The sequence below is a fragment of the Leucopleurus acutus genome (assembly GCF_964270905.1).
Source record: "Leucopleurus acutus genome assembly, chromosome: 13".
Taxonomy (NCBI): Eukaryota; Metazoa; Chordata; class Mammalia; order Artiodactyla; family Delphinidae; genus Leucopleurus; species Leucopleurus acutus.
Genome location: NC_139155.1, coordinates 62,790,532 through 62,807,131, shown reverse-complemented (window position 1 = coordinate 62,807,131; position 16,600 = coordinate 62,790,532). Strand labels below are relative to the sequence as shown.

The following is a 16,600-nucleotide window of genomic DNA, read 5'->3' as shown; positions in this document are numbered from 1 at the left end:
GAATCCCCATAAGGTTAACAGCTGATCTTTCAGCAGAAACTCTGCAAGCCAGAAGGGACTGGCAGGACATATTTAAAGTGATGAAGGAGAAAAACCTGCAACCAAGATTACTCTACCCTGCAAGGATCTGATTCAGATTTGATGGAGAAATTAAAACCTTTACAGACAAGCAAAAGCTGAGAGAGTTCAGCACCACCAAACCAGCTTTACAACAAATGCTAAAGAAACTTCTCTAGACAAGAAACACAAGAGAAGGAAAAGACCTACAATAACAAACCCAAAACAATTAAGAAAATGGGAATAGGAACATACGTATCGATAATTACCTTAAATGTAAATGGACTAAATGCTCCCACCAAAAGACACAGAGTGGCTGAATGGATACAAAAACAAGACCCATATATATGCTGTCTACAAGGGACTCACTTCAGACCTAGAGACACATACAGACTGAAAGTAAGGGGATGGAAAAAGATATTCCATACAAATGGAAACCAAAAGAAAGCTGGAGTAGCAATTCTCATATCAGACAAATAGTCTTTAAAATAAAGACTATTAGAACAGACAAAGAAGGACACTACATAATGATCAAGGGATTGATCCAAGAAGAAGATATAACAATTGTAAATATTTATGCACCCAACATAGGAGCACCTCAATACATAAGGCAAATACTAACAGCCATAAAAGGGGAAATCGACAGTAACACATTCATAGTAGGGGACTTTAACACCCCACTTTCACCAATGGACAGATCATCCAAAATGAAAATAAATAAGGAAACACAAGCTTTAAATGATACATTAAACAAGATGTACTTAATTGATAATTATAGGACACTCCATCCAAAAACAACAGAATACACATTTTTCTCAACTGCTCATGGACCATTCTCCAGGATAGATCATATCTTGGGTCACAAATCAAGCCTTGGTAATTTTAAGAAAATTGAAATTGTATCAAGTATCTTTTCCAACCACAACGCTATGAGACTAGATATCAATTACAGGAAAAGATCTGTAAAAAATACAAACACATGGAGGCTAAACAATACACTACTTAATAACGAAATGATCACTGAAGAAATCAAAGAGGAAATAAAAAAATACCTAGAAACAAATGACAATGGAGACACGACCACCCAAAACCTATGGGATGCAGCAAAAGCAGTTCTAAGAGGGAAGTTTATAGCAATACAAGCCCACCTTAAGAAACAGGAAACATCTCGAATAAACAACTTAACCTTGCACCTAAAGCAATTAGAGAAAGAAGAATAAAAAACCCCCAAAGTTAGCAGAAGGAAAGAAATCATAAAAATCAGATCAGAAATAAATGAAAAAGAAATGAAGGAAACGATAGCAAACATCAATAAAACTAAAAGCTGGTTCTTTGACAAGATAAACAAAATTGATAAACCATTAGCCAGACTCATCAAGAAAAAAAGGGAGAAGACTCAAATCAATAGAATTAGAAATGAAAAAGGAGAAGTAACAACTGACACTGCAGAAATACAAAAGATCATGAGAGATTACTACAAGCAACTCTATGCGAATAAAATGGACAACCTGGAAGAAATGGACAAATTCTTAGAAATGCACAATCTGCCAAGACTGAATCAGGAAGAAAAAGAAAATATGAACAGACCAATCACAAGCACTGAAATTGAAACTGTGACTAAAAATCTTCCAACAAACAAAAGTCCAGGACCAGATGGCTCCACAGGCGAATTCTATCAAACATTCAGAGAAGAGCTAACACCTATCTTTCTCAAACTCTTCCAAAATATAGCAGAGGGAGGAACACTCCCAAACTCATTCTACGAGGCCACCATCACTCTGACACCAAAACCACACAAAGATGTCACAAAGAAAACTACAGGCCAATATCACTGATGAACATAGATGCAAAAATCCTCAACAAAATACTAGCAAACAGAATCCAACAGCACATTAAAAGGATCATGCAACATGATCAAGTGGGGTTTATTCCAGGAATGCAAGGATTCTTCAATAGACGCAAATCAATGAATGTGATAAACCATATGAACAAATTGAAGGAGAAAAACCACATGATCATCTCAATAGATGGGGAGAAAGCTTTTGACAAACTTCAACACCCATTTATGATAAAAACCCTGCAGAAAGCAGGCATACAGGGAACTTTCCTCAACATAATAAAGGCCATATATGACAAACCCACAGCCAACATTCTCCTCAATGGTGAAAAACCGAAAGCATTTCCACTAAGATCAGGAACAAGACAAGATTGCCCACTCTCACCACTCTTAATCAACATAGTTTTGGAAGTTTTAGCCACAGCAATCAGAGAAGAAAAGGAAATAAAAGGAATCCAAATCGGAAAAGAAGAAGTAAAGTTGTCACTGTTTGCAGATGACATGATACTATACATAGAGAATCCTAAAGATGCTACCAGAAAACTACTAGAGCTAATCAATGCATTTGGCAAAGTAGCAGGATACAAAATTAATGCACAGAAATTTCTGGCATTCCTATAGACTAATGATGAAAAATCTGAAAGTGAAATCAAGAAAACATTCCCATTTACCACTGCAACAAAAGAATAAAATATCTAGGAATAAACCTACCTAAGGAGACAAAAGACCTGTATGCAGAAAATTATAAGACACTGATGAAAGAAATTAAAGATGATACAAACAGATGGAGAGATATACCATGTTCTTGGATTGGAAGAATCAACATTGTGAAAATGACTCTACTACCCAAAGCAATCTACAGATTCAATGCAATCCCTATCAAACTACCACTGGCATTTTTCACAGAACTAGAACAAAATATTTCACAATCTTATGGAAACACAAAAGACCCAGAATAGCCAAAGCAATCCTGAGAACAAGGGAGCTGGAGGAATCAGGCTCCCTGACTTCAGACTATACTACAAAGCTACAGTAATCAAGACACTATGGTAGTGGCACAAAAACAGAAAGATAGATCAATGGAACAGGATAGAAAGCCCAGAGATAACCCCACGCACATATGGTCACCTTATCTTTGATAAAGGAGGCAGGAATGTACAGTAGAGAAAGGACAGCCTCTTCAGTAAGTGGTGCTGGGAAAACTGGACAGCTACATGTGAATGTATGAGATTAGATCACTCCCTAACACCATACACAAAAATAAGCTCAAAATGGATTAAAGACCAAAATGTAAGGCCAGAAACTATCAAACTCTTAGAGGAAAACATAGGCAGAACACTCTATGACATAAATCACAGCAAGATCCTTTTTGACCCACCTCCTAGAGAAATGGAAATAAAAACAAAAATAAACAAATGGGACCTAATGAAACTTAAAAGCTTTTGCACAGCAAAGGAAACCATAAACAAGAGCAAAAGACAACCCTCAGAATGGGAGAAAATATTTGCAAATTAGACAACTGACAAAGGATTAATCTCCAAAATTTATAAGCAGCTCATGCAGCTGAATAACAAAAAAACAAACAACCCAATCCAAAAATGGGCAGAAGATCTAAATAGACATTTCTCCAAAGAAGATATACAGACTGCCAACAAACACATGAAAGTATGCTCAACATCATTAATCATTAGAGAAATGCAAATCAAAACTACAATGAGATATCATCTCACACCAGTCAGAATGGCCATCATCAAAAACTCTAGAAACAATAAATGCTGGAGAGGGTGTGGAGAAAAGGGAACACTCTTGCACTGCTGGTGGGAATGTGAATTGGTACAGCCACTATGGAGAACAGTATGGAGGTTCCTTAAAAAACTACAAATAGAACTACCATATGACCCAGCAATCCCACTACTGTGCATATATCCTAAGAAAACCATAATTCAAAAAGAGTCATGTACCAAAATGTTCATTGCAGCTCTATTTACAATAGCCCGGAGATGGAAACAACCTAAGTGTCCATCATCACATGAATGGATAAAGAAGATGTGGCACATACATAAAATGGAATATTACTCAGCCATAAAAAGAAACGAAATTGAGCTATTTGTAATGAGGTGGATAGACCTAGAGTCTGTCATACAGAGTGAAGTAAGTCAGAAAGAGAAAGACAAATACCGTATGCTAACACATATATATGGAATTCAAGAAAAAAAGAATGTCATGAAGAACCTAGGGGTAAGACAGGAATAAAGACACAGACCTACTAGAGAATGGACTTGAGGATACGGGGTGGGTAAGGGTAAGCTGTGACAAAGCGAGAGAGAGGCATGGACATATATACACTACCAAATGTAAGGTAGATAGCAAGTGGGAAGCAGCCGCACAGCACAGGGAGATCAGCTCAGTGCTTTGTGACTGCCTAGAGGGGTGGGATAGGGAGGGTGGGAGGGAGGGAGATGCAAGAGGGAAGAGATATGGGAACATATGTATATGAGTAACTGATTCACTTTGTTATAAAGCAGAAACTAACACACCATTGTAAAGCAATTATACTCCAATAAAGATGTAAAAAAAAAAAGCCAAAAAACATGTGATTCAGTAAAGACATTCATGTTAAAATCAAAAAAAAAGAAGTGATGAAAGGGAAAAATCTACAACCAAGATTACTCTACCCTGCAAGATCTCATTCAGATTCGATGGAAAAATTAAAACCTTTACAGACAAGCAAAAGCTAAGCGAGCTCAGCACCACCAAACCAGCTTTACAACACATGCTAGAGTAACTTCTCTAGGCAGGAAACAGAAGAGAAGGAAAAGACGTACAATAACAAACCCAAAACAATTAAGAAAATGGTAACAGGAACATACATATCGATAACTACCTTAAATGTAGATAGATTAAATGCTCCAACCAAAAGACATAGACTGGCTTAACGGATACAAACACAAGACCCGTATATATGCTGTCTACAAGAGACCCACTTCAGACGGAGGGACACATACAGAATGAAAGTGAGGTGATGGAAAAAGATATTCCACGCAAATGGAAACCAAAAGAAAGCTGGAGTAGCAATTCTCATATCAGACAAAATAGACTTTAAAGTAAAGACTATTACAAGAGACAAAGAAGGACACTACATAATGATCAAGGAATCAATCCAAGAAGAAGATATAACAATTGTAAATATTTATGCACCCAACATAGGAGCACCTCAGTAAATAAGGCAAATGCTAACAGTCATAAAAGGGGAAATTGACAGTAACACAATCATAGTAGGGGACTTTAACACTCCACTTTCACAAATGGACAGATCCAAAATGAAAATAAATAAGGAAATACAAGCTTTAAATGATACATTAAACAAGATGGATTAATTGATATTTATAGGACATTCCATCCAAAAACAAGAGAATACACTTTCTTCTCCAATGCTGATGGAACATTCTCCAGGATAGATCATACCTTGGGTCACAAATCAAGCCTTGGTAAATTTAAGGAAATTGAAATCATATCAAGTATCTTTTCTGAGCACAACGCTATGAGACTAGATATCAATTACAGGAAAAGATCTGTAAAAAATACAAACACATGAAGGCTAAACAAGAGACTACTAAATAACGAAGAGATCACTGAAGAAATGACAGAGGAAATCAAAAAATACCTAGAAACAAATGACAATGGAGACACAACGACCCAAAAGCTATGAGATGCAGCAAAAGCAGTTCTAAGAGGGAAGTTCACAGCAGTATAATCCTACCTCAAGAAACAAGAAACATCTCAAAAAACAACCTAACCTTACACCTACAGCAATTAGAGAAAAAGAACAAAAAGACCCCAAAGTTAGCAGAAGGAAAGAAATCATGAAGATCAGATCAGAAATAAATGAAAAGGAAATGAAGGAAACAATAGCAAATATCAATAAAACTAAAAGCTGGTTCCTTGAGATGATAAACAAAATTGACAAACCTTTAGCTAGACGCATCAAGAAAAAAAGGGAGAAGACTCAAATCAATACTAGAGGGCTTCCCGGTGGCACAGTGGTTAAGAATCTGCCTGCCAATACAGGGGACACGGGTTCAAGCCCTGGTCCGGGAAGATCCCACATGCCGCAGAGCGGCTTAGGCCCGTGAGCCATGGCCGCTGAGCCTGCGTGTCCGGAGCCTGTGCTCCGCAACGGGAGAGGCCACAACGGTGAGAGGCCCACGTACCGCAAAAAAAAAAAAAAAAATTTCAGCATTACACTTTGGCACTGTATCTTTTCTAGCCATATGTAGTTTTATTTTTTTCTAATTTATTTATTGGCCGCAATGGGTCTTCATTGCTGCGCGCAGGCTTTCTCTAGTTGGAGCGAGCGGGGGCTACTCTTCGTTGCGGTGTGTGGGTTTCTCACTACGGTGGCTTCTCTTGTTGCAGAGCATGTTCTCTAGGCACACGGACTTCAGTAGCTGTGGCACGCGGGCTCAGTAGTTGTGGCTCGCGGGCTCTAGAGAGCAGGCTCAGTAGTTGTGGCGCACAGGCTTAGTTGCTCTGTGGTATGTGGGATCTTCCCAGACCAGGGCTCAATCCCGTGTCCCCTGCACTGGCAGGCGGATTCTTAACCACTGCGCCACCAGGGAAACCCTTTACTTATGTTTTTATGCTAACTTTTTTCCATTATATACGAAAAGGGCACAAAATTAAGAAATATATAAAAGGAAAACAGATTTAAAAAGATGGCATGCTCACCATATAATGCATTAATTTTTAAAAAGCCATTATTTTCATCAGTGAATGTTATTCTCAGCTGCAATGGAAAGTAGTCCCTGATATATGGGAAATAAAACTATCAAATGTTTCCCTCTTACCTACCGATATATGCAGCTATGTCGTAAGTATTATAAGTTAAGCATAAACAAAATTTTAAATTATTTTATGAATTCTTAAAAATTGTGTCTTTTCCCTCGTCCAATCCCAAAACAGACTCATACCCACAAAAAATAATAATACCCTAGACTCACCTCTGTCCTCTTCAGAGGAAACAAAGTCAATGGAAAGCATGGTTTTGAAACACCATCATCTTCTCTGTCTACTGTCCACCCTGAGTCTCTCACAAATCTACCCAGCTAAAAACAAAAAAAACACACAAGCCAAAATTTGTATACAGGACCCGTACATACAAGCAACTAAGTCTGATCCTACAATGACCCTAAGTGTTAGCAATTAAGCCTTTTTTTTTCTTAAAATAGAGTAACAACCACCAATAGTCTCTGAAAACTAGACTGTTCTTCACAGAAATACTAAGATGGAGAACATGGCACAGTCCAATTCTATTTTCACCAGAACCTTATCTTTACAGAGTAAACATATGTGTGAGAGTAACCTTTATACTCTCAGAAACATTCACAAACAAATCCACCAGCACTGTATTTAAGAAGGGCACAGCAATGTTCAGGGCTGAGAAGCCTGTCAGAGTCAACAGCAGCAGTTACTCTTTTTAGATCTCTCTGTTTCAGGAAGCGCAACCACTCTAAACTTGTGAAACCAGACAAGAAAAGAAATCTGATATTACCCACTCATCCCACAGCTCCACAGAAAGTCTGACTGGAGTTCCCCTTTAACAAATCAAAGGGAGAACACATATTAATGAGTCCAGTTTGAAAAAGGAAAAATCAAAAGAAAATAGAAGATGAGAATGAAGAGCTTTATCTACCTATAGTCTCCTTTTTGGGTCACACAGAAGGAACGAAAAAATGAAAGTGGGGGTAGGGGCGGGTGGTGAGAGGAGAGGAAACTTGAAGCTATAGAAGACCATGAAGTTCTCAGTGGTCCACTAAATGAAATTTCAAAAATGTTCCAGGACCATCACTTGCTACTTAGATGCATCTACCTCTGTGACAAATATCCAATGAGACTAAGGTTCCTTTGACCATATAACTGCTCTCTTCTATGACTATATTTCCAGTCCTAAAGAAACACCATGGTACAGTAACAGAGCATAAGCTTTTAAACTCAGTTTTGAATCCTCACTCTGCCTTTTGCTGGCTGAAAGGATCAAGTTACTTAATGTTTGTGAAACTACTTTCCTTATCCAGAATAAAAGAAACAAAACTGTTTCCTATTTCGTCTGAATATGAAAAAGACAATGAAAAAAAGTTGTATGAAATTTCAAACTCCACTTTCTTTTTTTTTTTTTTTTTTGCGGTACGCGGGCCCCTCACCGCTGTGGCCTCTCCCGCTGCGGAGCACAGGCTCCGGACGCGCAGGCCCAGCGGCCATGACTCACGGGCCCAGCCGCTCTGCGGCATGCGGGATCCTCCCGGACCGGGGCACGAACCCACGTCCACTGCATCAGCAGGCAGACTCTCAACCACTGCGCCACCAGGCAAGCCCTCAAACTCCATTTTCAATGGAACTAGGAGACTTAAATCCATGTAATGAAAGGGCACACAGGACATCCCATGTGACAAGGAAACTGACCCAGAATAATTTAACTGATCCAGACATATTCTAGTAAAATTGGACTTATTAAGCTTGGACTTCCAAAATAGGAAACAACTCCTTGGGGCAGCTGGGCAAAAAGAAAGAAATCAAGTCACCTATCAGAGGTAAATGCATTAATCTGGCTTCATACTTCTTCACAGTAATATACAATGCCATATATCAGTAGAATAAATCTTCAAAATTCTTAAAATATTGATACTTAAGAAAATAAAGTGTGAGCCAAGGATTTCATATCCAGCCTGGTATTCCTTCAGGTATAAAGACCACAGACTAATAGTTTTGAACACATTGGAACTCAGAAACTATTGTCCCCTTGAACCCAAAAGACAACTGGGGAAGCAAAGACAATAGAACCGGCAACTGAATTCACTTCACTGTAGAACTAAGATTAAAACAAATATAAAGATTAAAGTGATAAGCCAAATGTAAATTTTGTAATGTGTGATAATGTAAAAATGATACAACAAACAAAAATTATGACAGTGTAGGAGAGCAGTGAAAGATGGTAGGAGACACGGTAATGCCACTGCCTAGTGGCTGAGAATCAAAAGATACTTAAATTTGACAAAAAAGTAATAGATAAGCATAGGTAACAATATGAAAATAAATACTAATAAGATAATATAATTGACTAACATCAAGCACAGAAGGGGACAGATAGGACAAGAAGGAATAAGACAGGTGCTAAACATCATTGCTCATAGTAGGAGTTTCTCTCCAACAAAAGAGAGGAGTAATGGCATTTAATTAAGTTATAATCAAAAAAGTTACTACTAGAAAAAGATACAAACAACTGTAAATATCAAAAAATAAAACATAAATTTAAAAAAGACCCCATAACTAGAGACTTAAAATTTTCTTAACAGAAAACATAAAATAGCATGACAGAACTCAGGCCAAACATATAAGCATAAATAAATAGGTCACATGAAAATGACTTAAAGAAAACCATAAAAACATATAATGGAACAGAATTTAAACCAAATATACCTATCATATCAATAATGAACTTAAATACAAAGTAAATAAACTTAATTCACCAATTTAAAATTTTTTCAGATGAGGCCATGAAGCAAAATTCAACTCATTCTCACCAAACTAGGAATAGAGGGGAACTTCCTCAACTTAATAAAGAACATCTAGAAGAAACCTACAGCTAACATCATACTTAATGGTGAGAAACTAGCTTTCCTGCTAAGATCAGGAACAAGGCAAGGATGTCCTCTCTCATCACTCCTTTTCAACATTGTACTGCAAGTTCTAGCTAATTTAGTAAGACCAAAAAAAAGGGGGGGGAGGTCAACAGATTGGGACAGAAGAAATAAAATTGTCTATGTAGAAAATTTTTTTAAAAAAAGATGAAAAACTCTTGAAAACTGATAAGCAATTATAGCAAGGTGGCAGGACATAAGGTTAATATATAAAAGTCAATCACTTGCCTAGTGCCAGCAATAAGCAAGTAGAATTTGAAATTAAAAACAATATCATTTAGATTAGCACCCCCAAAATAAAAAACTTAGGAATAAATCTAACAAAATATGTACAAAATCTATTTGAGTGAAACTATAAAACTCTCATGAATGAAATTTTTAAAAACTAGATAAATGGAGAGATAGTCCATACTCCTGGAAAGGAAGACTCAGTATTGTCAAGATGTCAGTTCTTTCCAGCTCAGTCTAAGGAGTCAGTTAAAGCTCAGTCAAAATCACAGCAAGTTATTCTGTGGACATCAACAAACTGATTCTAAAGTTTATATGGAGAGGTAAAAGAACTAGAATAACCAACATGATATTGAAGGAGAAGGACAAAGTCAGAGAATAGACACTACCTGACTTTAAGATTTACCATAAAGCTATAGTACTCAAGACAGTGTGATACTGATTAAAGAAAAAACAGACAGATCAACAGGACAGAATAAACAGCCCAGATAGACCCACATAAATACAGTTAGCTGGCCTTTAACAAAGGAGCAAACACAATACAACGGAGGGGAAAAAATACTCTTTTCAACAAATGATGCTGGAACAACTGAACACCCATATGCAAAAAATAAATCTAGATCCAGACCTCACACCTTCCACAAAAACTAGCTCAAATTGGCCTATAGACCTAAATGTAAAATGCAAAACCATAAAACTCCTAGAAGATAACATAGGAGAAAATCTAAATGACATTGGGTATGGTGATGAGTTTTTAACACAACACTAAAGTCATGATCCATGAAAGAAATAATTGAGAAGCTAGACTCTGCTAAAATTTAGAACTTCTCTCTGTGAAAGACACTGTTAAAAGAATGAGAAGACAAGCCACACACTGGGAGGAAATATTTGTAAAAAACATATCTAATAAAGGACTATTATCCAAAATATACAACGAACTCCTAAAATTTAACAGTAAGAAATGAACAGCTTGACTAAAAAATGGGCAAAAGACCTGAGCAGATACCTCACCAAAGAAAATATACAGATGGCAAATAAGCATATGAAAAGATGCTCGACATCATATGTCATTAGGGAATTAGAAATTAAAACAACAATGAGATATCACTAAACATCTATTAGGATAGCCAAAACCCAAAACACTGACAACACCAACTGCTGGTGAGGATGTAGAGAAATAGGAACATTCATTTATTGCTGGTGGGAATGCTAAATGGTACAATATTCTAGAAGACAGTTTGGTAGTTTCTTACAAAATTAAACATACTCTTACCATATGATCCAGCAATTGCACTCTTTAGTATATACGCAAATGAGTTGAAATCTTATATCCACACAAAAACCTGCAAATGTATGCTTACAGCCACTTTATACAACATTACCAAAATTTGAAAGCAACCAAGACATCCTTCAGTAGATAAATGGATAAACTGTGGTACATCTGCACAATGGAATATTATTCAGCACTAAAAATAAATGAGCTATCAAGTCATGAAAAGACATGGAAGAACCTTAAATGTGTATTATTAAGTGAAAGAAGCCAATCTGAACAGACTACATATTGTATGATTCTAACTTTATGACTTTCTGGAAAAGACAAAACTATGGAGACAATGAAAGAATCAGTTGTTACCAAGGATTGGTGAAAGGAATGAATGAATAGGCACAGCACAGAACATTTTTAGGGTAGTAAAACTATTCTGTATGGTACTATAATGGTGGACACGTGTCATTATACATTTATCAAAACCCACAGAATGTACAAAACCAAGAGTGGACCATAATGTAAACTAAGGACTTTGGGTAAGAATCACGTGTCACTGACAGGATATCCCAGGATAGCATAAGAAGTAACACTGATTCTGCAACAATGTGGACACCACTGTTTCAAGTCAAAACAAAAATATTTCAGGAATTCCCTAACAGTCCACTGGTCAGGACTCCATGCTTTCACTGCCAAGGGCGAAAGTTCAATCCCTGGTCAGGGAACTAAGATCCCGCAAACTACGCAGTGCGACCAAATTTAAAAAAAAAAAAAATATATATATATATATATATTTTTTATGGCCCATGAATTAGCCATATACAGCTCTTTTGGTCTTGTTTTCTTCTTCATCCCCTCTTTCACTGGGGAATATAAGTCAAGAATTCTTTTATTTGTAAAATTATCATTAAAAAAATAGTAACAATTCAACATAGTGATCCTGAGTAATGCCTCCTGATCTGAGCATTAAACCACATCAGTTTTAGAGCCAGAAACCAACCACGTCCTGAAATACACACAGTGGGAGGTCATTTCATTCAAGGTTCCCAAAATTTGAGTCACTTGGGTGCCCTCTTTTCTGTTTCTACAATAGCTACAGACCAACTGTACTATTTACTATAAATCTAATCGCTTTCTGGCTGAAAATAAGATTATGTAAAAGAAGAGTTCTTGTTCCCGGAGCTAGTGGTGCCCTAGCTGACTGGCTTCAGCCTCAAGCCCTGCGTGAATTACCCACCCCAGTGGGCACAGACGCACCTGTGAAGGCTGAACACCTATTTCGGAAGCAGCTGCATCTGCTTCAAGAAGGATGTCAAGGACAGGACTTCTCATCCTGAGCTCCTAGGAAAGTACAGCTTTGAGCCCACACAGGAAGTCAAGCTCTTCCAACCATACCCCCAAGAACTTCCTATGCCAGGAGCAGAGAAGCAGTGACCACTGGGTTTGCCTGTGACTTGGGGACTGCTCAGAACCATCCTCACCAACCACTAATCCTGGGGAGGGCAGGGTACACATAGGGAGACATTTCCCTCATTTAGTTTCTATTAAAGATCTTGGCTGCAATACCAAAAAAAGGGAGCTGTCTATCAGTACCATAAACAGAAATCCAGTATCACCAGTCATAAATTAAAAGCAAATCTAAAAATAGATAACAATGAAAAAAATAATCCAGTAGGGCTTCCCTCGTGGCGCAGGGGTTGAGAGTCTGCCTGCTGATGCAGGGGTCACAGGTTCGAGCCCTGGTCTGGGAAGATCCCACATGCCATGGAGCAACTGGGCCCGTGAACCACAACTACTGAGCCTGCTCATCTGGAGCCTGTGCTCCGCAGCGAGAGGATGCGATAGTGAGAGGCCCCTGCACTGCAATGAAGAGTGGCCCCTGCTCGCCGCAACTGGAGAAAGCCCTTGCACAGAAACGAAGACCCAACACAGCCAAAAAAAAATTAATTAATTAAAAAAAATCCAGTAATAACTTTTAGGAAGAAACACTTAAACTGAATGTTAACAAGTGTCTCAAATGAATAATGAACTTGGCTTCTCTGCAGGGAGAGCGTTCAATTCCTGCTTCCTTCAACCTCTAGAACTCCAGCTTTCCCGATTCACCGGGGGTCCAGAAGCAGCTTGATATCTGTAAACAAAGTATCATCAGACCAAAACTAGAAAACTCAGGCTCTACTCCTGGCTGTAGGACCCTGGGCAAGCCATTCTACCCCCGCACACCTGTTTCCTGTCAGTGAACTGGGACTAATAACACCTCCCATCGCTACTTCACAGGGCTGTTGTTCATTGTGAGGATCAATTCACGCTTTTATAAACCATAAAGCCCACACAAACAAAAGGCGGTGCTGCAGAGAGGAGTAGCAACAGATTAATCGATACATGTAAAATATTTAACCAACATTAAGGGCTTTATGAAGAATAAGAGCAGCAACAGCATTTTAAAAAATCCAACCAGTGAATGACCTCACACACTAACAAGCTTGATGTGTTACAGATGCAGTAGGACCCGAGTCCACCAACAATTCTTGCAAGCATTTTTCCCTATTAGTTCTGGGCTTTCCTCATTTAGACCCTGAGAACTTTGTGCAATAGTCAAGTCCTCCTCCAACTCCAAGCCAAGATGGGTGACTGTTAGGGCCAGGGCCAGGCTAAGGAATCAATAAAGTCGTTAATGCTCAAATGAAGAGACGTTCCTTCAGCCATCACTCTCTGCATACAAACTGAGCTCTTCGGGAGAAAGTGTGGAACTCCAGCTGCCCGGAGGAGATGCGATTGCAGGGGAGCTGCACCCAGAACCAGTAACCAGAACCAGGAAAAACAAGCTTCTGATGTCCCCCAGAGATAAAAGGGGACACTGAATCCAGAGAAAAGAGGGGACCACTATCCTTGATGGAGAGGAAACCTGATTTAGTCCGAAGCAAGAGGGCTTTTCTAACCTGGGTGGCAATAGCACTGCCCACGTTCACCCACGAGTCCACTTGACAACAACTCTAGCAACAACTCAGGACCCAGCATCCTCCTTGGGTCTGTGGCCTTTGTGACACCACATCACCACATTGGTTTGGAATCACTGGAACACCTAACATCATATTAAAAGTAGCACGGGGCTTCCCTGGTGGCGCAGTGGTTGGGAGTCCGCCTGCCGATGCAGGGGATGCGGGTTCGTGCCCTGGTCCAGGAGGATCCCACATGCTGTGGAGCGGCTGGGCCCATGGGCCATGGCCGCTGAGCCTGCGCGTCCGGAGCCTGTGCTCCGCAACGCGAGAGGCCACAGCAGTGAGAGGCCCTCCGCAACGCGAGAGGCCACAGCAGTGAGAGGCCCGCGTACTGCAAAAAAAAAAAAAAAAAAAAGTAGCACGAAGCTTCCCATTTTCATCCAGGTCCATTTAACAGTCAGATGAAGAAAAAATAGGAACTTTTAGCCTTACTGATGGGCATTTATTCTAATTTTTGAGGACACACTGAAGATCCACCAAGAATTAAAGCTCCATGCCTCAAAACGCAGATGGCCACAGGCAGAAGGGAAGGCAGGAGTGGTGCTATAAACTGGGAGCTAAAGACAAGGGCATAGCCTCACCTCTGAGGGGCTCCACTCCTGTGTCAGAGAAAACTCCTAACACTGACAGCTAAAGGAACAAGCCGCTTAGCAAGGGACATGAGGAAAGGTCAGGTACATTGTACAATGGGTCAATTCATTCAAAACAGCAGATATTCAACTATGTGATAATACAAAATATTCTATTTTTCCAAATGACATTAACAGAAAAATATTTAACACAATGTGAAATCTAACTATGTACATTAATAAAGATTAAAAGAAGATATATTCTCCTGTTAGAAATAGCTGGTGTCATATAATAAAGTGTTTTTTTCTCAAATAATTTTTATATTTAATACCTGAGTAATAAATGTTTGTTGGAAAAAATATAAAAGTACAGAAAACAGGGAAGATAAAATCACCCATAATCTTTTCATTCAGATAGAAACATTATTTCTATTTTGGTGCATTCTCCCAGATTTTTTTCTATATGAATATAACAGACACATTTTTAACTCAAGTGGGATCATAGTGTACATACTGTGTTGTAACTTGCTTTTTTTTTAACATTTTCCATGTTCAAAGATTACACATCAACAATACTGTAAGGTCTTTCTAGCGGTGCCACAGAACAGACACAGGTTTACTCAACCAATCTCTAATTGTTGTGAATTTATTAAAAAGATAAAGGATAACCAATTTCAATTGTTAACTTTTTTTAAGTGATACATGCCTCCCAGTGAAGAAATGCTGTTTGTAAATCCATCAAAATGAATTCAGACACACTTGAAACACTCTTTCTCCTTTAAAAAAAATAAATAAATAATCTCAATAGCTGAGCAGACAAGTCTCTTCTATCCAAATTGCCTTTAGGGATGTGTGCATTATGCTTAAGGCTGAAGAAGTTGGGAGTCTTTATTGACTGAAACTGTCCCTAAGAGCTGGGTATATCTGGGAGAAATTTAAGGACTATCCTTTTGTGGCTACAGATCCTGCCTTTAGGTTAAATTATCTTCCTTGGGAATTCACCTTCTATCATTATAAAATGTCTCTATCTTTAGCAATGTTCACTGCCTTAAAGTCTACCTCATCTGGCATTAGTGTACAGCTATAACATTGTTTTGGCTGGTGTACTGGCATAGCGTATCTTTTTCCATCCTTTTACTGTCAAATCCTTCTGTGTCAAATACCTTTTATTTAAGGTATACCTATACTAAACAACAATTGTTTGTTTAAATACCCAGATCTACAATCTTTGTCAAGTAAACAAAGTATCTAGTCCAAATGCATTTCATGTCTGAGTGAAAATGGACCATGCTGCTATTTGTTTTCTGTTCAGTCACACTATTTGTTTCTCTATCTCTCCTTTCTTACTTTCTTTGAATTGATTCAGTACTTTCTACCATTTCAATTTCCCTTCTATTACTACCTTAATTATACATGATTATCATAGTGATTACGATGGAGATTACAACATTAACAACTTCTCTTAACAATGGAAGTGCCTTCAACTCCACTCTCATCTTTTATGCTATTATCAAGTATTTTAAGTCTACATACATATTACACCCCCACAAGACATTATAGCAGTTGTTGTTCTATGTTCAATATTCATGCAGAATTATCCACATATTTATTGTTTGTGTTACTGTTCATTTCTTCCTTCATTTCGATGCATCCATTTAGGACCATTTTTCCCTCTGCCTGAAGAATTTTCTTTAGTATGTCTTTTCCTACAGGTCTTCTGAAAATTCTCTCTGCCTTTGTTTGTATGAAAATGGCCTTCAGTTGCCTTCATTTTTTATTTTTATTTATTTTTTAAAATTAATTATTTATTTTCATCTGCGTCAGGTCTTTTTAGTTGCATGACAGTGCACGGGCTTCTCTCTAGTTGTGGTGCATGGGCACAGGCTTCTCTCTAGTTGTGGTGAGTGGATTCCAGACCACGTGGGCTCTGTAGTTGTGGCGGTGCACGGGCTTAG

General features: G+C 38.3%; 1 protein-coding gene across 1 annotated transcript in view; it reads right to left on the bottom strand.

Moving 5' to 3' along the window:
• Positions 1-16,600, bottom strand: part of LDLRAD4 (low density lipoprotein receptor class A domain containing 4) — a gene marked incomplete at its 3' end in the record, with an annotated part of 302,663 nt that overhangs the window by 203,565 nt on the left and 82,498 nt on the right. Inside the window, 1 exon segment of the mRNA XM_082853053.1 lies at positions 6,895-7,488.